General features: G+C 45.6%; 1 non-coding gene and 1 pseudogene across 1 annotated transcript; both read right to left on the bottom strand.

Annotated features, from left to right (window-relative positions):
- LOC137350407 (histone H2A-like) overlaps positions 1 to 27,660 on the bottom strand; it is a 171,001-nt pseudogene that overhangs the window by 43,951 nt on the left and 99,390 nt on the right.
- Positions 19,656 to 19,729, bottom strand: trnat-agu (transfer RNA threonine (anticodon AGU)). Its single transcript has one exon. It is a non-coding gene; the product is annotated as a tRNA-Thr (tRNA).

The raw sequence follows: 27,660 nt of genomic DNA, 5'->3' as shown, positions 1-27,660 counted from the left end.
CAACCAGAGACCCAACACCTACTCCATGCCTGGAAACTCCTCCTCTGCAGACAGAATTAATGGAGGAGGAGGCAGCAGATGGACAAACAGGTCAGTGGCAGGTGGTACAAAGGAAGACCACAAAGAAAAAACCTCCAAAAAAAGAACAGGTCACCACCCAAACCAGTAGCAAGAGGAGGCTACCGTCTGAGACAGACTTCAGCAGCTCCTCCTCACTGGACGAGGAAGGGCCGGAACGATGGCACCTCCAAAAGAAGCAGCAGAACTCAAAGGAGCTGGAAGATAAAGCCCCCCAGCTCCGGGGCACTGGAAGCTGTGACACGCCCAGCGCACCCCAAACCAAAAGCATGGAACCCAAGGAGATGCTCCGTACACCCCAGCTCCGGGAGACCGAGAGCAGCGAAGTGTCCTGCGCACTCCAGCTCCAGCTCCGGAAGTCAGGAACAGTGATGTCTTTGAGGAGGGACCGAGGGGAAAGACACCAACAGCAGAGGACAACCCAAGCCTTGCTGCCTACAAGACCCGCCCCCCCACCCGCCGATGTCACCCCAGTGGAACAAAACCCTCATGAATAACCATGAGGGGTTTCTGGGCTCAACGAATGTGAAACAGCTTGCGTACACTATGGGTATGCAGGAACATACTCAAGGACTGGGACTAGCAAGGACACCTGGTGTGGTGAGCAACACCCAACTTTATAGTGGATATAAAGATTGCTTCGATTAACATGCATTGTGTTAAATCCACCACGTGATGTGTTTCAACCTTGGATGACTTCGCAAAATCAAAGCCGGCGTACTGTTTTGTCAGGAGTGTGGAATCCTGCACCGCAGCACTTACAGGCAATGGTCACGATGGTGATCCCATGGGTCATCGATCTGGTCCAGGGGAAATGATTCCTGTTCCTCCGGCCTGGGGATTCTGCTGCGGGAAGGCAATTTAACCATCTCTGAAGTTAAGATGCTGGTGGGCGGTCGCCTTCTCGTAGCAGATGTAATGTACAACAATGCTCTGCTCCAGTTAAGCAACGTATATGCCCCGGTCCAATACAGTGAGCGGCTGACCATCCTCCAGCAACTCACACTGCTGCTGGCAACATCCAGGCCGGTCATTCTTGGAGGTGACTTCAACTGCATCATTGATGCAGCTGGACAATCTGGCAGTAACGACAGAAAACTGGACGCTCCGCACAGATTCTTAAAAAATGCCAAACTGCACAATGTCTTCAGCAAACCTGCAGACGGAGCGCAGCGTAGATACACCTGGTCAAGATCGGACGGGTCTGCCCGTTCCAGGATTGACTTCCTGTATGTGTCCCCTGCTTTCACGGTCAGATCCACCGACGTCAAGCCGGTGTTCTTCTCCGACCACTGCCTCTTACTGGCTGACTGTCACTTACAGGATGACCAGCGGGTTGGCAGGGAGACATGGAAGCTGAATGCTACACTGCTAACCCAGAGAACATTGAGGAACTCAAAAGAGATTGAAAAAGTTGGAGAACAGTGAGACCCTCTTTGAGTATCCGGTGAACTGGTGGGAAGTGATCAAGGTGAATATCAAGACGTTCTTTATCTCCAAAGGTGTTCAGAGGGTGTGAGAGAGACAGAGGGAAATGTCCGCACTCCAGAAAAGAATGCAAAATCTGCTCCGGCTGCAGTCGATGGGGGTCGAGGTCAAGGAGGTGCTCCAAGAGGTGAAGAGCCAGCAGGCCTCGCTCTTTGCCACGGAGGCCTCCAAGATCATCTTCCGGTCCAGAGTCCGCTCCATTGAGCAGGATGAGAAGTGCTCACGTTTCTTCTTCCAAAAGGTACACAGAGAGAGCTCTGTGATCAGCAGCCTGAAGGAAGAGGATGGCTCGGTCACAACTTCGCAGTCCGACATACTAAGGATTAGCAAATCCTTGAATACTGGGCTGTAAGACGTGAAGTCTATGGACAGCACATCCTCCCAGTCCTTCCTGTCATCGATCACAGAGGTCTGAGATGACAGCATGCAGGAGAATCTGGACAAACCGCTAACTCTGGACAAGCTGACAAAGGCCATCAAGTCTTTTGAGATGAAGAAAACTCCCGGAAGCGACGGCTTACCAGTTGAGTTGTATTCGGCCCTGTGGTACTGGGTCAGCCCAGACCTGCTGGAAGTGTACGAGAGTATGCTCCTGGCCAGCAGCATGTCAGAATCCATGAGGAAAGGCATCATCACCCTCATCTATAAGCAGAAGGGGGAGAGGGCAGAAATCAGAAATTGGCGGCCCATCTCACTGCTTAATGTAGACTACAAGATTCTGTCCAAAGTCATCGCCAGTCAAGTCAAGTCTGCTCTGGAGTTGGTGATTCACCCTGACCAGACCTGTACTGTACCCAGCAGGAAGATCTCTGATAGTGTCGTGCTACCCAGGGATACGATCGCCTACGTACGGGACAGGAGGGTGGACACCTGCCTCATCAGCCTGGACCAGGAGAATGCTTTTGACAGGATGTCGCACACACACATGATGGACGTTCTTTCCAAAATGGGGTTTGGGGAGGGAATCTGCAATTGGATCAAACTGCTCTCCACAAACATCAGTAGCCCAGTCCAAAAAATTGGGTGGTAATCAGAAAGTTTCCAATCAAATCTGGAGTCAGACAGGGCTGTCCTCTTTCCCCTCCCTTGTGTGTTTGCTGTATCGAACCCTTTGCTGAGTCTATTCGGAAGGATGCGGGCATAAGAGGGGTGACAATCCCAGGCAGTGGAGTCACTCAGGTCAAAGCCTCCCTGTACATAGATGATGTTGCTGTATTCTGATCGGATCCGCTGTCCATTCACAGACTGATGAGCATCTGCGACCAGTTCAAACTGGATTCGGGAGCCAATGTTAACCATGGCAAGAGCGAGGCCATGTTCCTTGGGAACTGGGCTGACCGATCCTTTGTCCCCTTCACTGTCAGGTCAGACTACCTGAAGGTGCTGGGGATATGGTTTGTAAGGGCCGGGACGTGCACCAAAACCTGGGAGGAGCGAGTAGCCAGGGTACAACATAAACTGAGCATGTGGGAGCAGCGATCTCTCTCTATTATGGGTAAGAACCTGGTCATCAGGTGCAAGGTGCTCACGTTGTTGCTGTAAGTGGCACAGGTCTGGCCCATACCCCACTCCTGTGCTGTGGCGATCACCCGAGCCATTTCCCGCTTTATCTGAAGACGCAAAATGGACAGGGTCCGGAGGGACACGATGTTCAAACCTCTGGATAAAGGCGAAAAAATGTACTCAACGTCGCCCTCAACCTGATGGCCACCTTAGTATGTGGCTGCATCAAGCTGTGCGTAGAGCCCCAGTACGCAAACACCAAGTGTCAATACGTGCTGAGGTTCTATCTGACCCCGGTGTTGCGAAGGATGGATCTGGTCACATTGCCACGGAACGCTCCATGCAGTTGGGCCGTGCCGTACCACCTATCCTTCGTGGAGCAGTTTCTGCGGGAAAACACATTTGACCACCGGTCCATCAGGCAGTGGTCTGCACGGAATGTCCTCAAGGCCCTACGGGAAAAGGAGATGGTGGATCCTGTTGGATGGGTCCCCGAGCAGACCGTCAAAGTCATTTGGCGAATGCCTCATCACCAAAACTTTCAAACAAACACCAAGACGTAGCTTGGCTGGTGGTGAGAAGGGCCCTCCCCGTCGGATCCTTCATGCACACCCGAAGTCTCGCCCCCTCCGCACAGTGCCCCCGCGTTGGCTGTGGTGGGGAAGAGACGGTCGCCCACCTCCTCCTGGAATGTGCCTTTGCAAAGCAGGTGTGGAAAGAGATGCAGTGGTTTTTGTCAAGGTTCATCCCAAGCAGCTCTGTAACACAGGAGTCTGTGCTCCACAGGCTGTTCCCAGGGACGCACACCGAGACAAACATCAACTGCTGCTGGAGGACTATCAATTCGGTGAAAGACGCCCTTTGGTCTGCCCGAAACTTGCTGGTCTTCCAGCGCAAAGAGTTGTCCACGACCGAATGTTGCGGACTGGCACATTCCAAGGTCCAGGACTACGTGCTGAGGGACGCACTAAAGCTTGGGGCAGCCGCAGCAAAGGCTCAATGGGGAAAGACCACAGTGTAAGGTCCCCCCCACCAAGCTGGACTGAGGGGCTGGATCCATGGGAAACCCCTCGAACTGTATCGTTAATATTCTCAATTGCTGTAAATGTAAAACTGTAATTGACATGACAATTGTGAAACGGAAGGGTTGTGAAGAAACTCATGACAGTATTGAAGGAAACTGATCTCCCTTGCAATGTTTGTATTTTTTGGTGCTGTTTGAAACTGTTTGGCAATGTAATTTTTGCAGATTTTTATGAATAAAGTATATTTTGGAAAAAAAAAATATTCCTCAGAATTTCGAAGAGTGAGAGGTAATCTTACTGGCACCTAAACATCTTAAGGGATTTAACAGGGTAAATGCTGGGAGGATGTTTCTTCTGGCTGGGGATCTGGAACTAGGGATCACAGTCTCAGTATAAATGGCTCAATCATTTAGGACTGAGAAGAGGAGAATTTTTTTTCACTCAAAGCATTGTGAATCTTTGGAATTCTCTACGCACAGTGGTTAGCACCGCAGCCTCACAGCTCCAGTGACCTCGGTTCCGTTCAGGGTATTGCCTGTGCGGAGTTTGCAAGTTCTCTCTGTGACCGCGTGGGTTTTCGCCGGGTGCTCCAGTTTCCTCCCACAGCCAAAGACTTGCAGGTTGATAGGTAAATTGGCCATTGTAAATTGCCCCTAGTGTAGATAGGTGGTAGGAGAATGGTGGGAATGTGGTAGGGAATATGGGATGAATGTAGGATTAGTATAAATGGGTGGTTGTTGGTCGGCACAGACTCGGTGGGCCGAAGGGCCTGTTTCAGTGCTGTATCTCTCTGTGACTGTAGAGCTGTGGATGCTCAATCATTGGGTATATCCAAGAGAGAGATCGATAGGTTTTTGGATACTAAGGGAATCAAGGGATCTGTGCTAGTGTGGTAAGATGGAGTTGATGTAGGAGATCAGCTGTGATCTTATTGAATGGCAGAGCTATTTCGATGGACCGAATGGCCCACTCCTATTTTTTATGTAAAGTTCATTCCTCTCAGGGAATATTTTATTTTCAAAAAGAGAAATACTGCACACACTGGAAATCTGAATAATAACAGAAGATTCTGGAAACACTCAGCAGTTCCAGCAGTATCTGTGGAGAGAGGAAGGTAGGAGCAATGTTTCAGGTCTATAGAAGGGTCACAGAACTGGACCACTAACCCGAGCTTCTCTTCTCCACAGTTGTTTCCGGACTGGCTGAGTGTTTTCAGTATTTTAGGCTTTTTCTTTCTGTATTTCATCCTTTTCCCATTTGACTATTTGCTGTGAAACTTTCAGCGTTGTGCTCAATTCTTTGTGTTGTTGTGTTTTCTTTATTTGAAGTAATGTAAATAGTATCCTGAAATGAATTTGCCAAATGGTTGGGCAAATTGTTACAACCAGTTTTTGAGCAAGTTCTCCACATGCACAGTGAAGGATTCCTTCACATTTGTGAAGACCATACAGGACTTGCATATCGATAGCAATGCCGTGTCCATGTGTTCATTTGACATTGCTAGCCTATTCACCAATGTACCACTTCAGGAAGCCATAGATATTTGCACTGCAGTGCTATATCATGGCGATCTAGACCCGTCACCATTGTGTGAATCCGTATTCATTGAACTTATGAACTCGGCAACTTGCACAGTTGAGTTCAGTTTTATTGACACCATGTATCGCTGGTGTTGCCATGGGATCCCCTCTAGGCCCAGCTCTCACAAACATCTTTGTTGGATTCCATGACAAACCTGTTTTTAAGGGAATGACACCTAACCTCCGACCTCTTGCATATTTCCAATATGTAGATGATACGTTTGCTATATTTGAATTCGCAGCTGCATGAAATAATTTCCTTGCACGTCTTCATGGGCTCCATCCTGCACTCAAATTCACCTTTGGAATGGAGCAGTCAAATGAGCTCCCTTTCCTTGATGTACTAGTTGAGAAATCTGCTAAGGGGTTTTCTACCACGGTCTACCGCAAACCTACCTTCACTGGTCAATACACGCGTTGGGATTCTTACAGTTCCATGAGCTATAAGATTGGCCTTATCGGCAACCAATCACTGACCGACATTGGCTCCTGGTCCAGCAACAACTCAACCTCAAAATCCTCAGACCTGCTGAGTGGTTCCAGCATTTCTTGTTTTTATTTCAAAATACTCATCCTTGTTTCTAAATCCTTATGTGTTCTCACCTGTCCCAACCTCCTTCCTCCCTCCGTAACCACCTCCCTCCCTCCCTCCGTAACCACCTCCCTCCCTCCGTAACCACCTCCCTCCCTCCCTCCGTAACCACGGAGTCTTATCGAAAACCTCATAAATAGGGCTGAGCCATTTGCTCACCATGCAAGCTTGATGCTGAAATAGGGCGAATCAAAGACATCCTGCATTACAATGGCTACACTGATCAGATCATTTCTATCTGTATATCGCACAAACTTATAAACGGGCTGAAGGACGTCATTTTGAGCCCTGAAAAGTGCCCAGTCTCCCTCAAATTACCCTGGAAAGGTAATATATCCCCAATATTTGAGTAACAGGTGAAGCTCGCTGTTTCCTGCTGTTACTATGCAGGAGCAACAAGTGTGGTGTTCGCCACTAACAGGATGCTGCTGTCAAGCAAAAGAGACGTCCTGCCTATCACACAAATAAGTAACGTGATATATGAATTTCAATACCAGTGTGATGCTAGGTTTCTAGACCGTATATCCCAAAACTGGCGGATTGTATCAAATAACATGTCCCTTCCGCTGTTCGCAATGGGCCCTACCCAACCAACCCGTGCTTGCAAAACTCAAAACACAGTATCCAACATGAGATGTGATTCCACAATAGGACAACATTTGCTAAATAATTCTCAGTGTGCTAAGAATTACGTTGACAACCGATTTAAGACTGTCAGTAGGGCTCGCAGTGTGGTGCACTGGTGTGCACTGTAAGCGACATATATTAATACACAGGGCCCTGTTCTTTGCAGACAGAAAGAACATGCACACATATTGTGCCAGTTTCAGCTAAACAAAATAAGTGACAGCCATTCACTGGCTCATTCCACAGGGCAATGCCTTGACCAATCAGAGTCAAGCTGCCTGGTTTAAATTTCAAACAAAGCTGGGCAGTTATCTGTCAGTTACCATAAACTGGTGCATTCTGAATGGCAATGCCTCGACCAATCAGAGTTCACTTGCCAACCAATCAGCACTCTCTTCTCATACAGAAGAAAGTTGTTGTTTTCCCTTAAATTGGTATTCTTGCGGATTGCCCTGCTGAGTGCAAGACGAAAACAACTGGCTACCAAAGTTTGGACAACATGTCACTATTTTCACGAAATGATTAATTTTATTTTCAATATAAAAATATAAAGCAATATGAGTGTAACATTTACAGACAAATTCTATTACTTCACATTGCCTGATTCTTTCACACTGACAAAAAATGTGAACTACTGTCCCGATTTTGCAGTTCTCACTTCCAGTTAGCAAATGACAGCAATCTGTGATACAGTGCAGTTTACAGACCAGACCGTCAATCACAACATGCAATAATTGTTCAGCTTATGTTGGACTGGTGGGATTTAGAAATACTAGGAATTGAGATGAGCTGTTATTGTATTTAATTATTTGTTTCATGGGATGTGGACGTCGCCAGCCAGGCCAGCATTTATAGTCCATCCCTAATTGCCCATGAGAAGGTGGTGGTGAGCTTCCTTCTTGAACCACTGCAGTCCATGTGGGGTAGGTACACCCACAGTGCTATTAGGAAGGGAGTTCCAGGATTTTTACCCAGCGACAGTGAAGGAATGGCGATATAGTTCCAAGTCAGGATGATGTGTAGCTTGGAGGAGAACTTTCAGGTGGTGGTATTCCCATGCATCTGCTGTCCTTCTCCTTCTAGGCAGTAGAGGATGTAGGTTTGGAAGGTGCTGCCTGAGTAGCCTTGGTGCATTGTTGCAGTGCATCTTGTAGATGGTACACACTGCTGCCACTGTACGTCAGTGGTGAAGGGAGTGAATGTTGTGGACGGGGTGCCAATCAAGCGTGTTGCTTTGTCCTGGATGGTGTCGAGCTTCTTGAATGTTGTTGGAGCTGCACCCATCCAGGCAAGTGGATAGTATTCCATCACACTCCAGACTTGTTCCTTGTAAATGGTGGACAGGCTTGGGGAGTCAGGAGGTGAGTTACTCACCGCATGCTTCCTACCCTCTGACCAGCTCATGTAGTCACACTATTTATAAGGCTACTCCAGTTCAGTTTCTGGTCAATGGGAACCCCCAGGAAGTTGATAATGGGGGATTCAGCGATCGTAATGCCGTTGAATGTCAATGGGAGATCGTTAGATTCTCTCTTGTTCGAGATGGTCATTGCCTGGTACTTGTGTGGCGCGAATGTTACTTGCCACTTATCAGCCCAAGCCTGGATATTGTCCAGGTCTTGCTGCATTTCTACATGGACCTCTTCAGTATCTGAGGAGTCGCGAATGGTGCTAAATTTTGCAATCATCAGTGAACATCCCCACTTCTGACCTTATGATTGAAGGAAGGTCACTGATGAAGTAGTGAAGAAGGTTGGGCCGAGGATACTACCCTGAGGAACTCCAGCAGTAATGTCCTGGAGCTGAGATGATTGACCTCCAACAATCACAACCATTTTCCTTTGTGCTAGGTACGATTCCAACCAGTGGAGAGTTTTCCTCTTGATTCCCATTGACTCCAGTTTTGCTCTGGCTCCTTGATGCCATACTCAGTCAAATGCTACCTTGATGTCAAGGGCAGACACTCTCACCTCACCTCTTGAGTTCAGCTCTTTTGTCCTTGTTCGAACCAAGGCTGTAATGAGGTCAGGAGCTGAATGGCCCTGGCGGAACCCAACTGAGCGTCATTGAACAGGTTATTGCAAAGCAAGTGCTCCGTCGATGACATCTTCCATCACTATACTGATGATTGAGAGTAGACTGATGAGGCAGCAATTGGCTGGGTTGGATTTGTCCCGCTATTTGTGTACAGGCCATACCTGGGCAATTTTCCACATTGCCGGGTAGATGCCAGTGTTGTAGCTGTACTGGAACAGCTTGGCTAGGGGCACGGCAAGTTCTGGAGCACAGGTCTTCAGTACTATTACCGGAATATTGTCAGGGCCTGTAGCCTTTGCTGTATCCAGTGCCTTCGGTCGTTTCTTGATATCACGTTGAGTGAATCGAATTGGCTGAAGACTGGCATCTGTGATGCTGGGGACTTCAGAAGGAGGCCGAGATGGATCATCAACCCGGCACTTCTGGCTGAAGATTGTTTCAAATTCTTCATCCTTATCTTTTGCACTGATGTGCTGGGCTCCCCCAGCATTGAGGTTGGGGATATTTGTGGAGCCACCTCCTCCTGTTGGTTGTTTAATTGTCCACCACCATTCATCATTGGATGTGGCAGGGTGTAGATCTGATCCGTTGGTTGTGGGATCACTTAGCCCTGTCTATTACATGCTGCTTCTGCTGTTTGGCATGAAAGTAGTCCTGGGCTGTAGCTTCATCAGGCTGATGCCTCATTTCAAGGTATGCCTGGTGCTACTCCTGGCATGCCCTCCTGCACTCTTCATTGAATTAGGGTTGATCCCCCAGCTTGTTGGTAATGTTAGAGTGGGGGAATATGCCGGGCCATGAGGTTATAGAATGTGGTTGAGTACAATTCTGCTGCTGCTAATGGTCCACAGCACCTCATGGATGCCCAGTTATACATTGCTAGATCTGTTCAAAATCTATCCCATTTAGCACAGTGGTAGTGGCACACAACACAATGCAGGGTATCCTCAATGTGAAGACGGGACATCATCTCCACAAGGACTGTGCAGTGGTCACTCCAACCAATACTGTCATGGACTGATGCATCTGCGGCAGGCAGATTGGTGAGGATGAGGTCAAGTATGTTTTTCCCTCTTGTTAGTTCCCTCACCACCTCCCGCAGACACAATCGAGCAGCTATGTCCGTTAGGACTCGGCCAGCATGGTCAGTAGTGGTGCTACCGAGCCACTCATGGTGATGGACATTGAAATCCCTCAGCCAGACTACATTCTGTGCCGTTGCCACCCTCAGTGCTCCCTCCAAGTGGTGTTCATCAGTCTCTCGCTGTCTCTTGCTGGTTTGCTCAGTGACTTTGTCTGTTCATTTCTGGGTCCTGATAATCTCTTCCTGGTTTTCTGTGTGTCTTTCTCTGTCTGCCTCATTGTCGGTGCTGTTACTTCGTGTCCTTGTGTCATTGTGCAGTGAGGGCGAGTCCGTCAGCACGTGTGTTGCTGAGTCCGGGATTCTTGAGAAATCCGACTACAATCCTATTTTGATAAAAACATTGGGGAAATGAACATATTTAACTAACAGGCAGCTGAAATCCAACATAGCAGTTAGCAAAGTGGCGCAGCGGAATTGTGCTGGGCCCATAACCCAGAGGTCGATGGATCAAAACCATTTTCTGCTATTTATGTTTGGTAATAACACAAACAGTTCACTTTCAAAACATCAAGTATTTCCCCATAATAACACGATGCTTCCAAAGGCACTCTATTGCAATCAGCTTCTTCCTTCTAGTGAACACATCAATCATCAACAAATCGCTTTTGCTCACACGAACACAAGCTGCAAACACGGACCAGCCGAGTCTCTCCCTCTTTGTCAACCCCTTCCTGCAGAGCCTCCTCTCCACCACCAGATGGTGATGTTGGCCACAATAAAACCAGGACAAATGGTCACAGTGAGGAGACGGTCAGTAACAGAAAATAAAACAATAACAGGGAAAACCTTTACACAACAACAGGGTACATCTTTACACAACAGAAAACATATTTACACACCAGGAAATACCTTTGGACAACGGAGAATACAATCATACAAATGCCTTGTGTTTCCATCTCAGTCTCGTTGTCTCTCTCTCTGTCCCTCACTTTTGCTTCCTCACAGTCTATTCTTGGTTTTCTGTGTGTTTTTCTCTCTGTCCCGTTGTCGATGGTGTTACTCAGCGTCCTTGTAACATTGTGTAGCCAGGCTGAGCCTCCCAATACCTGTGTTGCTGTAATAAAGACAGAAAATGCTGGAAATGCTCAGCAGGTCTGGCAGCATCTGTGCAGAGAGAAACAGTTAACAGTTCAGATCTGTTTCCTTAGCTCACATTAACTTTGTTTCTTTCTCCACAGATGCTGCCAAACCTGCTGAGCATTTCAAGCATTTTCTGTTTATATTTCAGATTTCCAGCATCCGCAGTATTTTGCTTTTGTATGTGTGTTGCTATGTCTGGGACTGTTTGAGTGCAATGCTATTGCTTTATAAACAGCGTTGAAACAAACATTTATCTAGTTAACACACAACACCAAAACACAGCTGGATATAAACAGCAGCCTGCAGCAGAGGGCGCAGTGGAAGTTTATTAACACAAATAATTCACCAACAATATATTTACTGCTATCCACAATCACACCACGCTTCATCTTAACACGTTTTACTCTTTATTTACATCAACTTCTTGCTTCCAATAAACACTTCAATTTGGAACACAGCTTCCAAATCACCTTTATTCACAAACCCGAACACAAGCTGCAAATGCTGCAAACACACACCAGCCCAGACTTTCCCCTTTCTGTCAACCCATTCCTGCATCACTGCCTCTCCACCAACAGTTGTTGCTCGAATCATACAATCATAGAATGGCTAAAGCACAGAAGGAGGCCATTCGGCCTGACGAACCCATGCTGGCTCTCTGCTAAAGCAACTCACCTCGTCTCACTCCCCAGTCAGTTCAATTTCGGTGGTGGGAAAACTTCTCGAAAGAATAATTCGGGACAAAATTAATAGTCCCATGGACAAATGTGGGTTAATTCAGGAAAGACAGCATGGATTTCTTCAGGGAAAATCATGTTTAACTGTCCTGCTGGAGTTTTTTGATGAGGTAACAGAGAGGGATGATGAGGGCAATGCTGTTGATGTGGTGTACATGGACTTTCAAAAGGTCTGGCAGCATCTGAAAGGTCACTGACCTGAAACATTAACTCTGTTTCTCTCTCTACAGATGCTGCCAGACCTGCTGAGTATTTCCAGCACTTTTTGTTTATATTTCAGATTTCTAGCATCTGCAGTATTTTGCTTTTATTGACTTTCAAAAGGAGTTTGATACAGTGCAACACAACAGACTTGTGAGCAAAGTTATAACTCATGGAATAAAAGGGACAGTAGTAACATGGATATGGAATTGGCTGAGTGACAGGAAACAAAGAGTAGTGAGCAATGGATGTTCTTCGGGCTAGAGGAAGGTTTGTAGTGGAGTTCCCCAGGAGTCAGTGTTGGGACCCTTGCCTTTCCTGATATATATTAATGACCTAGACCTTGGTGTACAGGGCAGAATTTCAAAGTTTATGGATGATACGAAAATTGGAAGCATTGTGAACTGTAAGGATGATAGTGTAGAACTTCAAAAGGACATAGACAAGTTGGTGGAATGGGAGGACAGATGACAGGTGAAGTTCAATGCTGAGAAATGTGAATTGATTCATTTCGGTAGGAAGAACATGGAGAGACAATATAGAATAAAGGGTACAATTCTAAAGGGGGTACAGGAGCAGTGGGACTGGGGTTATATGTCATTGGTTGAGAGAGTGGTTAATAAAGCATACAGTATCCTCGGCTTTAGTAATAGAGGCATAGAGTACAAGAACAAGGAGGTCATGTTGAACTTGTATAAGACACTAGCCTCAGCTGAAGTACTGCATCCAGTTCTGGGTGCCACACTTTAGGAAAGATGTGAAGGCATTGGAGAGATTATGGAAAAGATTCACGGGAATGGTTCCAGGGATGAGGGACTTCAGTTATGAAGATAGATTGGAGAAGTTAGGACTGTTTTCCTTGGAGAAAAGAAGGCTAAGAGGAGATTTCATAGTGGTATTCAAAATGATGAGGGGTGTGGACAGAGTGGATAGGGAGAAACTGTTCCCACTTGTGAAAGGATCGAGAATGAGAGGGCACAGATTTAAAGTAATTGGTAAAAGAAGCAAAAGCGACATGAGGAAAAACTTTTTCACACAGCGAGTGGTTAAAGTATGAACTGCCTGAAAATTTGATGGAGGCAGGTTTAATTGAAGAATTCAAAGGGGAATTAGACTGTTATCTGAAAAGGAAGAATGTGCAGGATTATGGGGAGAAGACGGGGAAGTGACATGAGGTGAATTGCTCATTTGGAGAGTCAGTGCAGAGACGATGGGCCAAATGGCCTCCTTCTGGGCAGTAACAATTCTGTGATTTTGTGATTCCACTATTCAAGTCATTTCTATATTTGGTGGTCCTGACACTGACCCTTGTGGACATCACTGTTCACCATCTTCCATTCTGAAAAACAACCAAATACCACAACTCGCTTTTCTTGATATTTCATCCATTTTTAAATCCAAGCAGATACTGACCCTCCTATTCCAGGAGCCTCAGTTTTGTTACCCAGCCTTTTATGTGGTAGTTTGTCAAACGCTTTCTGAAAATCCATATAGACAACATCCATTGCTTTTCCTTCATCAACCTTTTCTGTTACTTCATCAAAAAAATCAGTTATATTAGTGAAGAAGTGGAAAGGTGCTGAACCTCTCAGTTTTCGGTCCACCCAAACCAAGTTCAAGGCCTGAATAATGAACCGATTGCCTCATTAGTTCTGTGAATAATACAATGATTTAATAGACAAAGTTTTGAAACATTCCTGCCCATAAATCTTGGTAACAGAGAGTGTGTGGATCTCCTGACTCAGAATGTTTAATGGATACAGTCCTCAGATCCGACAAGGAACCCCGGAACATCCACAGTAAAGACAGTGTGGATGAGGAAATGTAAGAGCTGGGAGCTGAAACTCAGGGACGGCCGAGCTCTCCTGTCATTGAGCTTGTGTGTCTGCTCTGCTCGCCGCACTTCCGGCTCTACTTTGTTTCCAATGAAAAGATGAAAAGGGCCGTTCGGTTTCCCTCTCACTGACAGCGTGTTTCACTCGGGTTAATATAACCCGGGACTTTTGCTGCTGAAATGAATTCTGCAAGGTCCCAGCAAACACACCGGCTCCCTCCTTTCTCCCCTCCTTCTATCGGATTGTTTTACCAGGAGGGGCTCAATAATAACAAACCCACTGCAGGGAATGACCGCAAATTGAGCATCTAAATGGGGCAAGTGGGCAGCTTTCTGGGTTCTAGGTTCCCCCTACCCCACCCCTCCCTCCCTCCAGTCCAAGCCCCTCTTCACTTTCTTTGGGACTTTGATGAGGGTGAAATGGGGAAAGTTCCCATTGATGTTTGAATGCTGAATTGCTGCAGAGATCTGCGCACGCGCGACATAGCCCCGCCCCCCAGTGTGACGTCACAATGAGGAGTGGAGTGCATGCGCAGTCTTTCCCCAACCCAGTCTGTGAGGCCATTCACTCAATCAGGGGAAGATGCTTGAAATCAGCTGCTAGTGGAGACTTCCCGGGCCCGGGGGAAGGGAACAAACAGCATCTGCTTCCAGCAGCCACTGCTTTGGGAGCGTGTCCGCAGATGTGCTCAGAGATTAGCATTGAGTGGTGGGAAGTTGAGGGGGAGTCGGGGAGTGTTTGTAACAGACACTGTGGAGCAGGAGCTGCTCCCGGAACATGGAGTGAGCCGGGGACACGGGGAAGGGAGAGTTCATTCTCGGACAGTGTCTGTACAGGCTCAGGGAGACACAATGGGAAGAAATCACTATTGAAAATCACTGACAATTTCACCACCCAAAGGAGAGGGAATTTTCCTGCTTTAGTTCCAGTCTCTCACTGTTTGTTGGATTGTGAACAGTGGCGGAAAAATAGCCGCAAAATAACGATGTGGACAGTTAGACAAAGAGCATTTATTGCAGACACCAGGTGAGAAGTGTGAAAGGCACATTTTAAATAGTGGCTGCTTGTTTTCCGTTGAAATAGAAATGTGACTGTGTAAAGGTCACTGCTCTTTCGGACAGTCCCAGTCATTGAACAGTGCAGGGCTTGTGTTGTTTCTGAATGTCACAAACTTGTTGTAAATCCACTGCAAACACCTGGTAAACAGAAGCTGAATACTGCAGTACTGCAGTGGAGTCAGACACTGACACTGTTTGTGTTCCTGGTTTTCATTTCGCGATTGTTCATAATGATTATTATTGGGACGATTACATTGATCGCTTTTGTATCTTCTACCTCACCAGTTCTTTCATTCCTGCAGGAAAATACATGAAGGAACCTGAATGGATGTGGTGATTCTTGGACACAAGGAAAAGTGCAGTGATCTCGTTCCAACACACAGTCGGTACAGGATCACTCCCAAAGCACAGAGATACTGCCAGCTCATCAGTTCCACTGGAACAAACAAAAGAAGTAGTCAGACAGACACTGATCCCAAAGTCGAGAGACACATTTTCAATCCAACAGTCAAACAACAGCAGGAGAGACAGAAGTTGTTTCCATTTCACTCCAATTCAATACAGCTGACAGGTTGATACATCAATCACAGTCCAAAAACAAACTCACTATCAGATCTAAATAAACTCTGTCACCATGGTTACATTTTAAATATAAAATCTGAAATAGAACAGACAAAATTTACAGAATTGAAAGGTACAGAATGAATGGGTGGCACAGTGGTGCAGTGGTTAGCACCGCAGCCTCACAGCTCCAGGGACCCGGGTTCGATTCTGGGTACTGCCTGTGTGGAGTTTGCAAGTTCTCCCTGTGACTGCCTGGGTTTTCGCCGGGTGCTCCAGTTTCCTCCCACTGCCAAAGACTTGCAGGTGATAAGTAAATTGGCCATTGTAAATTGCCCCTAGTGCAGGTAGCTGGTAGGGAATATGGGATTACTGTTGGGTTAGTATAAATGGGTGGTTGTTGATCGGCACAGACTTGGTGGGCCAAAGGGCCTGTTTCAGTGCTGTATCTCAAAATAAGACATAAATAGAATGCAAGGAGGCTTTAAGGGGATTTGGACAGGTTAAATGAATGGGCAAGAACATGGCAGATGGAATATAATGTAAATAAGTGTGAAGTTCTCCACTTTGGTAGAATAAACAGAAAGATAGAGTATTTCTTAAATGGTGAGAGGCTGGGAAGTGTCGATGTCCAAAGGGACCTGGGTGTCCTTGTTCATGAGACACTAAAAGCTAGTGTGCAGGTGCAGCAAGCAATTAGGAAGGCAAATGGTATGTTGGCTTCATTGAAAGCGTATTTGAGTACATGAGTAAAGATGTATGAAGTCTAGATGAGACCGCACCTGGAGTATTCTGTACAATTTTGGCTTCCTTATCTAAGGAAGGATAGACTTGTCATAGAGGGAGTGCAACAGAGATTCACCGGTCTCATCCCCTAGGATGGTGGGATTGTCTTATGATGAGAGACTGCAAAAACTGGGCCAAAATTCTCTAGAGTTTTGAAGAATGAGAGGTGATCTCATTGAAACAGACAAAGTTCTTACAGAGTGTCACAGGGTAGATATGGATAGGATGTTTCCTCTGTCGAGTGAGTGAAGAACAAGGGGACACAGACTCAGAATAAGGACAGGCCATTTGAGACTGAGATGAGCAGGAATTTCTTTATTCAGAGGGTGAGAAATCTGTGGAATTCTTTATCCCCGAGGGCTGTGGAAGATCAATCATTGAACATATTCAAGACAGAAATCGATAGATTTCTAAATACTAACAAGATCAAGGGATATGGAGATAGCAGGGAAAAATGGCGTAGAGGTAGATGATCAGTCACGATCTGTTTGAATGTTGGAGCAGGCTCGATGGGCTGAATGGCCTAATGCCCCTATTTCCTATGATCCTATTAATCCCAATAATGTACATCAGACGTTAGACCAAGTCATGCATTACATACCAGTTCAAAAATCCCACAGAGATTACGACTGAAAGATACAGTATCAATTCCATTACTACAAAATGAAGGACTTGGAGCTTGCAGACCAGCCCATGTATAAGATTGAAAGTTATATTTTCATTCACAATCGTTTTCACAGAGCTAAATATTAAATACCAATCCACAACTTGCACAGGACTACCAAATAAAACCTCCAACTGTAAAATACAGTTAATCCATATGTTAAATTAAACACAAGGCAAATAAATATTGATACATTAAGAGAGCGGGAAACAGTGAGAGCAGAATGGAGCATAAAGAGCCCAGGAGAGGGAGCAAGAGTTCACTCGGAGAGCAGGGAACAGCGAGAGCAGGCGTCAAAAAAGGCAAAGGAATACACAATTAATGGGAGAACACTGAATGGTGTAGAGGAAGTGAGGGACGTTGGAGTGAATGTCCACAGATCCCTGAAGTAGCAGTACAGGTCAATAAGGTGGTTCAGCAGGTATATGGAATCCTTTCCTTTATTAACTGAGGTATAGAGTATAAGGGTGACCTGGTATCCATGTCAATAAGTCACTGACAGCTAACATGCAGGTGCAGCAAGCAATTAGGAAGGCTAATAGTATGTTAGCCTTTATCGCAAGAGGATTTGAGTACAGGAGTAGTGAATTCTTGCTTCAATTGTATAGAACCCTGGTTAGACTGCACTTGGAGTACTGTGTGTAGTTTTGGTTCCCTCCCCTAAGGAAGGATATTATTGCCAGAGATGGAGTGCAAAGAAGGTTCATCAGACTTGTTCCTGGGATGGTGGGACTGTCCTATGAAGAGAGATTGGGGAAACTGGGGCTGTATTCTCTTGAGTTTTGAAGAATGAGAGGTGATCTCATTGAAACCTACAAAATATTTAAAGGACAGTCAGGGTAGATGCAGCTAAGATATTTCCCCTGGTTGGGGAGTCGAGAACCAGGGGACGCAATTTCAAAATAAGGGGCAAGCCACTGAGGACAGAGATGAGGAGAAATGTTGTTACTCAGAGGGTTGTGAATCTTTGGAATTCTGTAACCCAGAGGGCTGTGGAAGCTCAGTCATTGAGTATGTTTAAAGCAGAGATTGATAGATTTCTAAATACAAATGACATAAGGGAATATGAGGAAGGTGTGGGGAAAAGGGCATTGAAGTGGATGATCAGCCATGATCATATTGAATGGTGGGGTAGGCTCGATGGACTGAATGGCCGACTCCTGCTCCTATGTTCCTAACTCCACATTATCGATGAGACACAGCCTCAGGCCAACTTGTCGGGTGTTGCAAACAGATAACACTGCTTCTGATCTTCACCAGAACAGAGAGTGAGATGTAACATTGATCATCAAACAGACTGTGAGAGAATACAACAGAATAAAACACATGGAGAGACACTGTGGAATAACAAATAGATTAGATTGGAATGTTGAATTTTGATTGGAATGGATAAAACAGCAGAAACAGCAGATTATATCGGGACAGAAAAGAGAAACTGATGGGAAGAAGGAAGAAAAGAAAGGATGGATCTGTTCACTTTTTTCAGTTTTTTCACTGGTCCATCAAAGCTGGATTAAAAAAAGATGCAAAAAACAGAGAATTTCACCAAAAAGGGAGATTAAATGCTGCCGAAACCTTGGATCGAAGGATGCCCCAACAGATCACCTGTTTAACTGTCTCCTCACTGGGGGATTTCAATCAATGAGCAATATTATTTTCTACTTTTCTTTTGTTAAATGAAACCACTACTGTCACTTGGAGTTAATATCCCTGTGTTCCAACTCCTGAATAATGAAATTGTGAGTTTCGCGATATTTTCTGGACACATTTCCTGCTGAAAGAACTGAGAACTCTTTTCTAATTTACACAATACTAGATGCACACTCATCAAGCCTCCTAAACTAGCATCCTTGGTGGTGCTCTCTCTTCTCCCAAACCTCATCTCATGTGACTGTTACATCATCACTCTGATTGTGGGAGGGGTTAATCCCACTGTTTTCAGCATTAACCCTTTACATCCTCATACTGCACTGTCTGTCCAAAAAAATTGGTGGAGGGAACTTGAATTATCAAAACTGCAACAGCTGCCAGTTGAAAATCAACTCAACCCATCAGAGAGAGACTGTCAGAGAACTTCCTGCATCCAGTCCTGACCCTGTCACATTAAGCAGCTGCTCACCCAGACCCCACTTTCATCAACACTGAACATTTTTACTGAAACCCTTCAAATACTGTTTATAAAAGGCCGCAAAGATCAAAGTTCACACAGTTATATTAAATACAACAAAGTTTAATATCTTCTCACCGTTTCTCGGTAACCACATGAGACATAGGTTTTCTTATTTGGTTCCTTTGATTTTTCTTGTTCCTGACTGACAAATATTCCAAACCTCAGATAAACCCTCCCACTTGCGTCATGTCCCAGTCTCGGTTAAAAGCAACACATAATGACACAAACACTCTCCTTCAGTGAGATTAATATCAAGCTGTTTTCCAGGTTGAATGTAACTGTGAACAAATTTATGTCAAAGAAGTTAACTTTGATGTACCAGCACTGAAATTCTGTGCAAGGAGGAACAGCCATTCCAAACTCATATCCTTCACAAAGGCTGTTTTTTTATGTGATTGAAATTCATCATGTATTTTGAATTAAAGTTCACAAGACACAGATGTTAATGTTGATAATGAAACTTTTCAAACATGTTGTTACTGTGAAATAAGGCTCTGGTGGGAATTGAACCCAGGATCTCCTGTTTACTAGACAGGTGCTTTAACCAACTAAGCTACAGAGCCAGATCATAAATGGGTATACAATTGAAATCAGAGGAAGGCCTTGTAGATGGTGGGCAGGCTTTGGCAAGTCAAGAGCTGAGTTCGTCACGGCAGAGTTCCCAGCCTCTGACTCGCTCTTGTAGTTGTAGCTGTGGTTGTAATTGTAATAGGCAACCGTCCGTCTCGGAAGACGATGGGCTACACTCGCTGTGTACGTCACTTCTGTATTAAACATCGTTTGTTGTGGCTGTAGAGGACGACTCGTGAGTGACGATCCCTTCCGCAGCTGGTACAGATGAATATCATTGGCCCGAGGTCGACTGATAATTTTTCCTTCCTCTGAGCTCTCTTTCCCACCATCTGGTCATTTCTTTTGTCCTCTGCTTTTCCCATGGTCTTCCTGAATGCCTTTCTCCAGGAATTCCAGTCAGCAGGAAGGACTTCCCATGCATCGACTCCAATCCCAGTCTGCTTGAGATCTCGCTTTGCAGATGTCCTTGTATCACAGACGTGGGTGACCTGTTGGTCTCGTGCTGATAGCAAGCTCACCAAAGAGTATATATTGCCTCTCCCTATTCCTTTACATCACCTCACACTTGTCACTATTAAATTCCATCTGCCACCTGTCTGCCCATTCTGCTAGCCTATCACTGTCCTGTTGCAGGCAGTTCATATCATCCTCACTGTTTGCCACTCCTCCAAGTTTGGTGTCATCGGCATATTTTGAGATTCTACTCTGTATTCCAAGATCCAAGTCACTTACCTTTAGCAAAAAAAGCAGTGGTTCTCGCACTGACCCTTGGGGAACACCACTGTCGACTATCCTCCGGTCTGACCAAGAACCATTTAATATGACTCGCTGTTTTCAGTCTTTAAAACAATTTACTATCCAAATGGACACTGACCCTCCTAATCCATGAACCTCAATTTTGTTAACCACCCTTTTATGTGGTACTTTATAAAATGCTTTCGTAACATCCATATAAACAACATCCACTGCATTCCCTTCATCAGCATTCTCAGATAGTTTATCAACAAATACAGTTAGATTCGTCAAGCATGAACTCCCATTTATAAATCCATGCCCACTCTCCTGAATTAACTCAAACCTCTCCAAAGGACTTGATTTTTTTCCCTGACCTGTTGGTCTCATGCTGATAGCAAGCTCACCATAGAGCATGTATTTGGCAATGTGACCGTCATCCATTTGGCCCAGTCAACAGAGTCACCGCTGACTCAAGAGGGCAAACATGCTGCGGATCCCTGCACACTGGTGTACTTCCGCATTCGGCACTCTGTCCTGCCAGGAGATGCCCAATATCCATCTGAGACAGCGGAGGTGGAAGCTGTTCAGCTGCTTTTCTTGGCTTGCATAAGTTGTTGATGCTTCTCTACTGTAAAGGAGGGTGCTGAGAATACAAGCCTGTTACACGCGGAGTTTTGTATTTTCGATCAGTTTGCTGTCGGTTCACACTCGTCTTCTCAACTTTGACATGACAGCTGCAGCATTGACAATCCTGGTGCTGATTTCAGTATCAAGGGACAGATTGCTGGTGATTGTTGATCCAAGGTATGTGAAGCTGTTGATGGAAGGTGGAGTCTCTACGTCCTGGCCCATAACTTTGATCTTCCTGATGCTGATCGTCAGTCCAAACTCCTTGCAGGCCAGGGAGAACCGATATACAAGCTGCTGTTAATGAACTTCATTATGGGATGTCAGCACAGCGTCATCAGCAAACAGCAACTCACAGACCAAGAACTGACTCATTTTGGTCTTGGTGCGCAGTCTTGCCAAGATGAACAGCTTGTCATCAGCTCTGGTATGCAGGTGGACACCCCCATCTGAGTCACTGAAAATGTACAATTGCAGCATGGAGAAGAGTATGCTAATTGTAAAGGATGTGAGCTGTGAGGAGGTTACAAGGAGGCTTCCAGGGGACTTGGATAGGATAAGTGAATGAAATGACAGATGGAATATAATGTGAATAAGTGTGAAGTTATCCACTTTGGTAGAATAAACAGAAAGACAGAATATTTCTTAAATGGTGAGAGGTTGGGAAGTGTTGATGTCCAAAGGGACCTGGGTGTCCTTGTTCATGAGACACTAAAATCTCGCATGCAGGTGCAGCAATCAATTAGGAAGGCAAATGGTATGTTGGCCTTAACACGAGGGGTCATGAGTACAGGAATAAAGATGTCTTGCTGCAATTGTATCGAGCCTTGGTGAGATCGTGCTGGAGTATTGTGTACAGTTTTGGTTTACTTATCTAAGGAAGGATATACTTGCCACAGAGGGAGTGCAACGGAGGGTCACCAGACTAATCCCTGGGATGGTGGGATTGTCTTCTGAGGAAACTGGGCTTGTATTCCTTAAAGTTTCATTTAAAAGGCCATTTAAAACTGAGATAGGGTGGAATTTCTTCACTCAGAGGGTGGTGAATCTTTGGAATTCTCTACCTCAGGGGTTTGTGAAAGTTCAATCATTGAGCATGTTCAGGACAGAAATTGATAGAAATCTTGATACTCATGACATCAAGGGATATGGGGATAGCGCGGGAAAGTGGTGTTGAGGTAGATGATCAGCAAGGATATAATTGAATGACATATCAGGCTCGACAGGTTAAACTGCCTCCTCCTACGTTCCGAAGAGAGTTTGCACCAGGACACAGCCCTGTTTTACCCCACTGCTGATCGTGAAAGTGTCTGATGTTGCTCCATTGTAACTGACGGAACTGTGCATGTTCTCGTGGAAAGAAGAGATGACGCCCAAGAGTTCAGGAGGGCAGCCTAGTTTCCACAGCAGTTTGAAGAGTCTGCCTCTGCTAACAAGATCGAAGGCCTTGGTGATGTCTATAAAGACAATGTAGAGTGGCCTGTACTGTTCACAGTACTTCTCCTGTAACTGCCGAAGTGAGAAAATCATGTCGACTGTCGATCTACCAGCTCTGAAGCTGCACTGACTCTCAGGGTAGATGTGTGATGTCAGGGTCTGCAATCTGGTCAGAGCAATGTGAGCAAAGACCTTCCCCACAATACTTAGCAAGGAGATGCCTCGGTAATTGCTGCAGTCACTGCGATTCCCCTATATTTTTGTACAAGGTGACAATGTTTGCATCACGCATGTGTAGAGGCGCAGATCTCCCCTTCCAACAGAGACACAGAAGTTCATGGAGATGCTACAGCTGTGCCGCTTTTCCACTTTTGATGATTCCAGGTGGAAGACCATCATTTCCCATCATGCAGATTGTATGCTGTTGCAGAGTTTTAACCAGTATTGATTGGTGCAGTGCCTAGCAGTCTGCAGAGACTTGTTTCTGGCAGCTCTGAGAGCATCTAGAATTTGTTTGCTGGGGACTTGTTTGTAGTTCATGAGGGCTCTCTTCTTAGTTGCAGTAACTGACTCCATTTCAGTCCAATAAGCCTCAAACCAGTCAGCATTCCTCCCATCTCTTTTCCCATACACAGCGAGTGCAGAGTTATAGATGGTGGTGTGCAGATGATTCCACTTTGACACTGCACTGAGGCCTTGGGTGTTTTCTGAAAGAGCCTGATCGAGGATGTTGAGGAACTCCTGGGTCCTTTCTGGATCAGTGGTTCGGCAAGTGTTGATCCGAGAACGACCTTTCTTCTTGGATGGGTGAAGCTTCCTTGGCTGAAGCCTGACATTGCTACACACCAGGGAGTGATCAGTGTCACAGTCAGCGCTGTGATAGCTGCGTGTGATGAGGATACTGCTGAGGGTGTTATGTCTGGTGATGATAAGGTCTAGCTGGTGCCAGTGGCATGATCTCGGACGTCTCCAGGACACCTTGTGGCACAGGTTGACCTGGAAGTAGCTGTTCATCACACAGAATCCATGGTGACAGCATAGCTCCAGCAACCTCTGTTCATTTTTGTTCATCTTGCTAATCCCCTGGTGCTCTATGCTCATTGGCCAAGCTGTAGTCAGTACCCAAGCTTGCGTTGAAATCCCCGAGAAGATACAGTCCCTCAGTGCTGGGAATTCTACTGATGGCCGTGTCAAGTGTCACATAGAATTGATCCTTGACATCTAGGGTGGAGGTGAGTGTCGGGACATAGATGCACATGAGATTAACTAGGCCCGCGCTTGTTGACAAGTGAAGAGTAAGAAGTCTCTCTGAGCCTACTGTGGGGGGTTCACTCATTGCAAGTAGCGTGTTTTTTACTGTGAAACCCACTCCATGCTCACGAGTTGCCTCTTGGGCTTTCCTCTGCCAGAAGAAGGTGTAGTGTTTCTCTTTGAGGGATCCACTTTGAATGAGTCTAGTTTCTTGCAGCACAGCAATGTCCACATTGAGCCTTGTGAGTTCCATGTCGATCACAGCTGTCTTGTGTGTGCTATCAACCTGCAGAAGGTTGTCAGTAAGGCCAGGACACATGGTCCTCACATTCCAGCTTGTGATGCGAAGCACTGGTGTCTTCTTTGTTGAGTTTGTCTTGCCTGGTGCGTAGATTATCAATCCGCCAGTTGAGAGATATCTCTCTCAGCTGCAAGCACCCATTGAAGCAAGTAGGTCGTGGCAGGACAGCACCTAACTGACTGGGGGCTGCACAGCTTGGAGTAGGTGGTAGTTATCCATTGAGACGCGATGATCTCTCCCACTGTCAAAAGTAACCCCTGGTGCTCGTACTCTACACCAATTGAGTGAGAGCTTATAATCAGTAACTGTTTCTTCCCATGTTTTGCTAATGTTTAACCACGAAGCTGGAGTGTCCTCTCCAGGGCACAGGCCTGGGCAAATAGTATGGAGACACTGAGCATCAGGACCCCTTCTCAGCATTGCTAGTATTGTCCAAAGGAAAGGAAAAAAACAGTACTGTTTGGTACCAGCTCTGCTGTCGGAGTTGCTGGAAAACTACCTGATAAGTAACAGGTAACCGCCGACGGGACTCCACTCCGGATTTACTGTCCAGGTTTACTCCCTCAGCCTTCTTCTCTCTCAAGACACCCACAGGGAAGTGAGACTTTTTGCCCATAGATGGGGCTCTGTTTCTTGGCATCAGGATGGAACCACACGCCAGTCGGCCTGCATGACATGCACAAGGATATCACACACTGCCCCATCCCTGTGACAGCTCAGAGCGATAGCCTGATGATAATACACCCCACAGGAACATCACAAACAGCCCCCTCCCGAGGACAGCTCAGGGTCAGACACTGCACACACTGCAAGAACAGTGACATTACTGTATTAGTCCCTCTATTCTGAAAAACAAGCATTCACCCTACTTTATGCTTTCCGTCTCTCAGCCAATTTTGTATCCCCGCTGCCACTGCCTCTTTAATCCCATCTGCTCAAATTTTGTTAACAAGTCTATTTTATGGTACTTTTTCAAACACAATTTTGAAGTGCAGACACACACCATCAACCTCACCACCCTCGTCAACTCTCTGTGAAACTTCATCAAAGAAATTAATTCATTAATTAATTCATACACAATCTTCTGTTAACCAATCTGTACTGGCTGTCATTTATTAGCCCATGTTCTACCAAGTGACAGTTAATTTTCTCCTGGATAATTGTCTCTAAAAGTTTCCCCACCTCTGACATTAGACGAACTGGTCTGTAGTTCCTGTGTTTATCTCTCTTTTTAAACAGGGTTGTAAAATTAGCAATCCTTGCAGACTTATCTTTCAGTTCTGGAAAGTCTATTGTGGACAATCTCTTTGGGCATGACTTTAACCAATTAAAGCAACAGGATACTTGATTAATAAGTCCAGAACTTTTATTGAGAGTAAAATAGTACGTAATAATTGAAAGTAAAATTACACTTGACAAACTTGGGGAATATAACTTGACAGCTCTAGCAGGTGTGTGGACTGGTCGAGCTTGGTCTCAGAGTGTTATGGTCCTCTTTGTCCAGTCTAGATCCCTCATCAGGTGGAGAACTTGGTTGATGATCTGAGCCTTTACCCCTGAGATCTTCTAGTGTTCCTGCACACTGAAACCATACAAGATCCCTACTTTTAACCCCTGGATGGCCATCACACCACCTTGTAAAATAATAATTGGTCTGAGCTGTTGCTAGGTACATTTAATTAATGTCTTCCACTAACAGCCACCTGTCCTCAGAATCTCAGACATGAGTACAATGGAGTGGTTTCACACTGTCTCCCAATCTGATCTGAAACAAGTTTCCTGTTCATTAAATCGAGACTCTTGAAAATGCTGGAAATACTCTGCAGGTCTGACAGCATCTGTGGAGAGAGAAACAGAGTTAACGTTTCAGATCCGTGATCTTTCATCAGAACTGGGCTGAAATTGTCTGAGGGACTGAGATTGTGGAATCAATTTCAGGGTCAAAAACATTGTACTCTGTAAGGATGGGAAGATGGTGATTATTAAGTATCGTGCAAGAATATAGATGCTTTTACATTATTTGAATCAACATTGATTTAAACTTTGTGCTCACGAAACCTATCTTTTGATCAAAATGACACTGACAACAATGGAAAAAGCAACACATGCATTTCACGACCACAGGACTTTGTAAAGCCTTTTCCAGCCAATGAAGGACTTTCTAAGTGTAGTCACTGTACAGTACAATACAATACCCTACAATAAGGATATTTCACATTCGAGTCACGCAAGTGCCAGGCATTGACCATCTCAAACAAGAGAGAATCTAACCATCTCCCCTTGACATTCAACAGCATTACGTTTGCTGAATCTCCCACTATCAACATCCTGGGGGTTACCATTGACCAGAAACTGAACTGCAGTAGCCATATAAATATCATGGCTACAAGAGCAGGTCAGACACTAGGAATCCTGCGGCAAGTGGCGGCACAGTGGCGCAGTGGTTAGCACTGCAGCCTCACAGCTCCAGGGACCCGGGTTCGATTCCGGGTACTGCCTGTGTGGAGTTTGCAAGTTCTCCCTGTGTCTGCGTGGGTTTTCTCCGGGTGCTCCAGTTTCCTCCCACAAGCCAAAAGACTTGCTGGTTGATAGGTAAATTGGCCATTATAAATTGTCACTAGTATAGGTAGGTAGTAGGGAAATATAGGGACAGGTGGGGATGTTTGGTAGGAGTGTAGGATTAGTATAAATGGGTGGTTGATGGTCGGCACAGACTCGGTGGGCCGAAGGGCCTGTTTCAGTGCTGTATCTCTAATCTAATCTAATCTAAGTAACTCACCTCCTGACTCCCCAAAGCCTGTCCCCTATCTACAAGGCACAAGTCAGGAGTGTGATGCAATACTCTCCATTGCCTGGATGGGTGCAGCTCCAACAACACTGAAGAAGCTCAACGTCATCCAGGGCAAAGCAGCCCACTTGATTAGCGCCTCATTCACTATATTCACTCTCTCCATCACCAACGCACAGTGGTAGCAGTGTGTACCATCCACAAGATGCACTGCAGCAACGCAGCAAGCCTCCTTCCACAGCACCTTCCAAACCCATGACTTCTATCACCAAGAAGGACAGGGGCAGCAGATGCATGGGAACACCACCACCTGCAAGTTCCCCTCTGAGCCACACACCACCCTGGAATTGGAACTATATCACAGTTCCTTCACTGTGGCTGGGTCAAAATCCTGGAACTCCCTTCCTAACAGCACCACATCGACTGCAGTGGTTCAAGAAGGCAGCTCACCACCACCTTCTCGAGGGAATTAGGGATGGGCAATAAGTGCAATAAATAAAAATAAAATCAATAAAAAATGACAATATCCTGTAATCCCCAAAAGTAGAAAATACATATGAAAATGAAAATATAATAAAACACAGTCAGCATGGATTTCACAAAGAAAGACTTGATTAACCTTATCTTTGAAGAATCAACAGCAAGAGTAATACAGCAGATGTAGAAGAGTTTAAGTTAATAAAGCCTCATCCTTTTAAGTGCTTGAACCAACAAATTGTGGGTTAGCAAACAAGCACACTAACTGACAGAGCTGGGTGTTGTGCTTTCTCGATTCCCCTCAA

This window comes from Heterodontus francisci, chromosome 35, assembly GCF_036365525.1.
Source record: "Heterodontus francisci isolate sHetFra1 chromosome 35, sHetFra1.hap1, whole genome shotgun sequence".
NCBI classification, from domain to species: domain Eukaryota; kingdom Metazoa; phylum Chordata; class Chondrichthyes; order Heterodontiformes; family Heterodontidae; genus Heterodontus; species Heterodontus francisci.
This window is presented reverse-complemented; position numbering and strand designations above follow the sequence as displayed.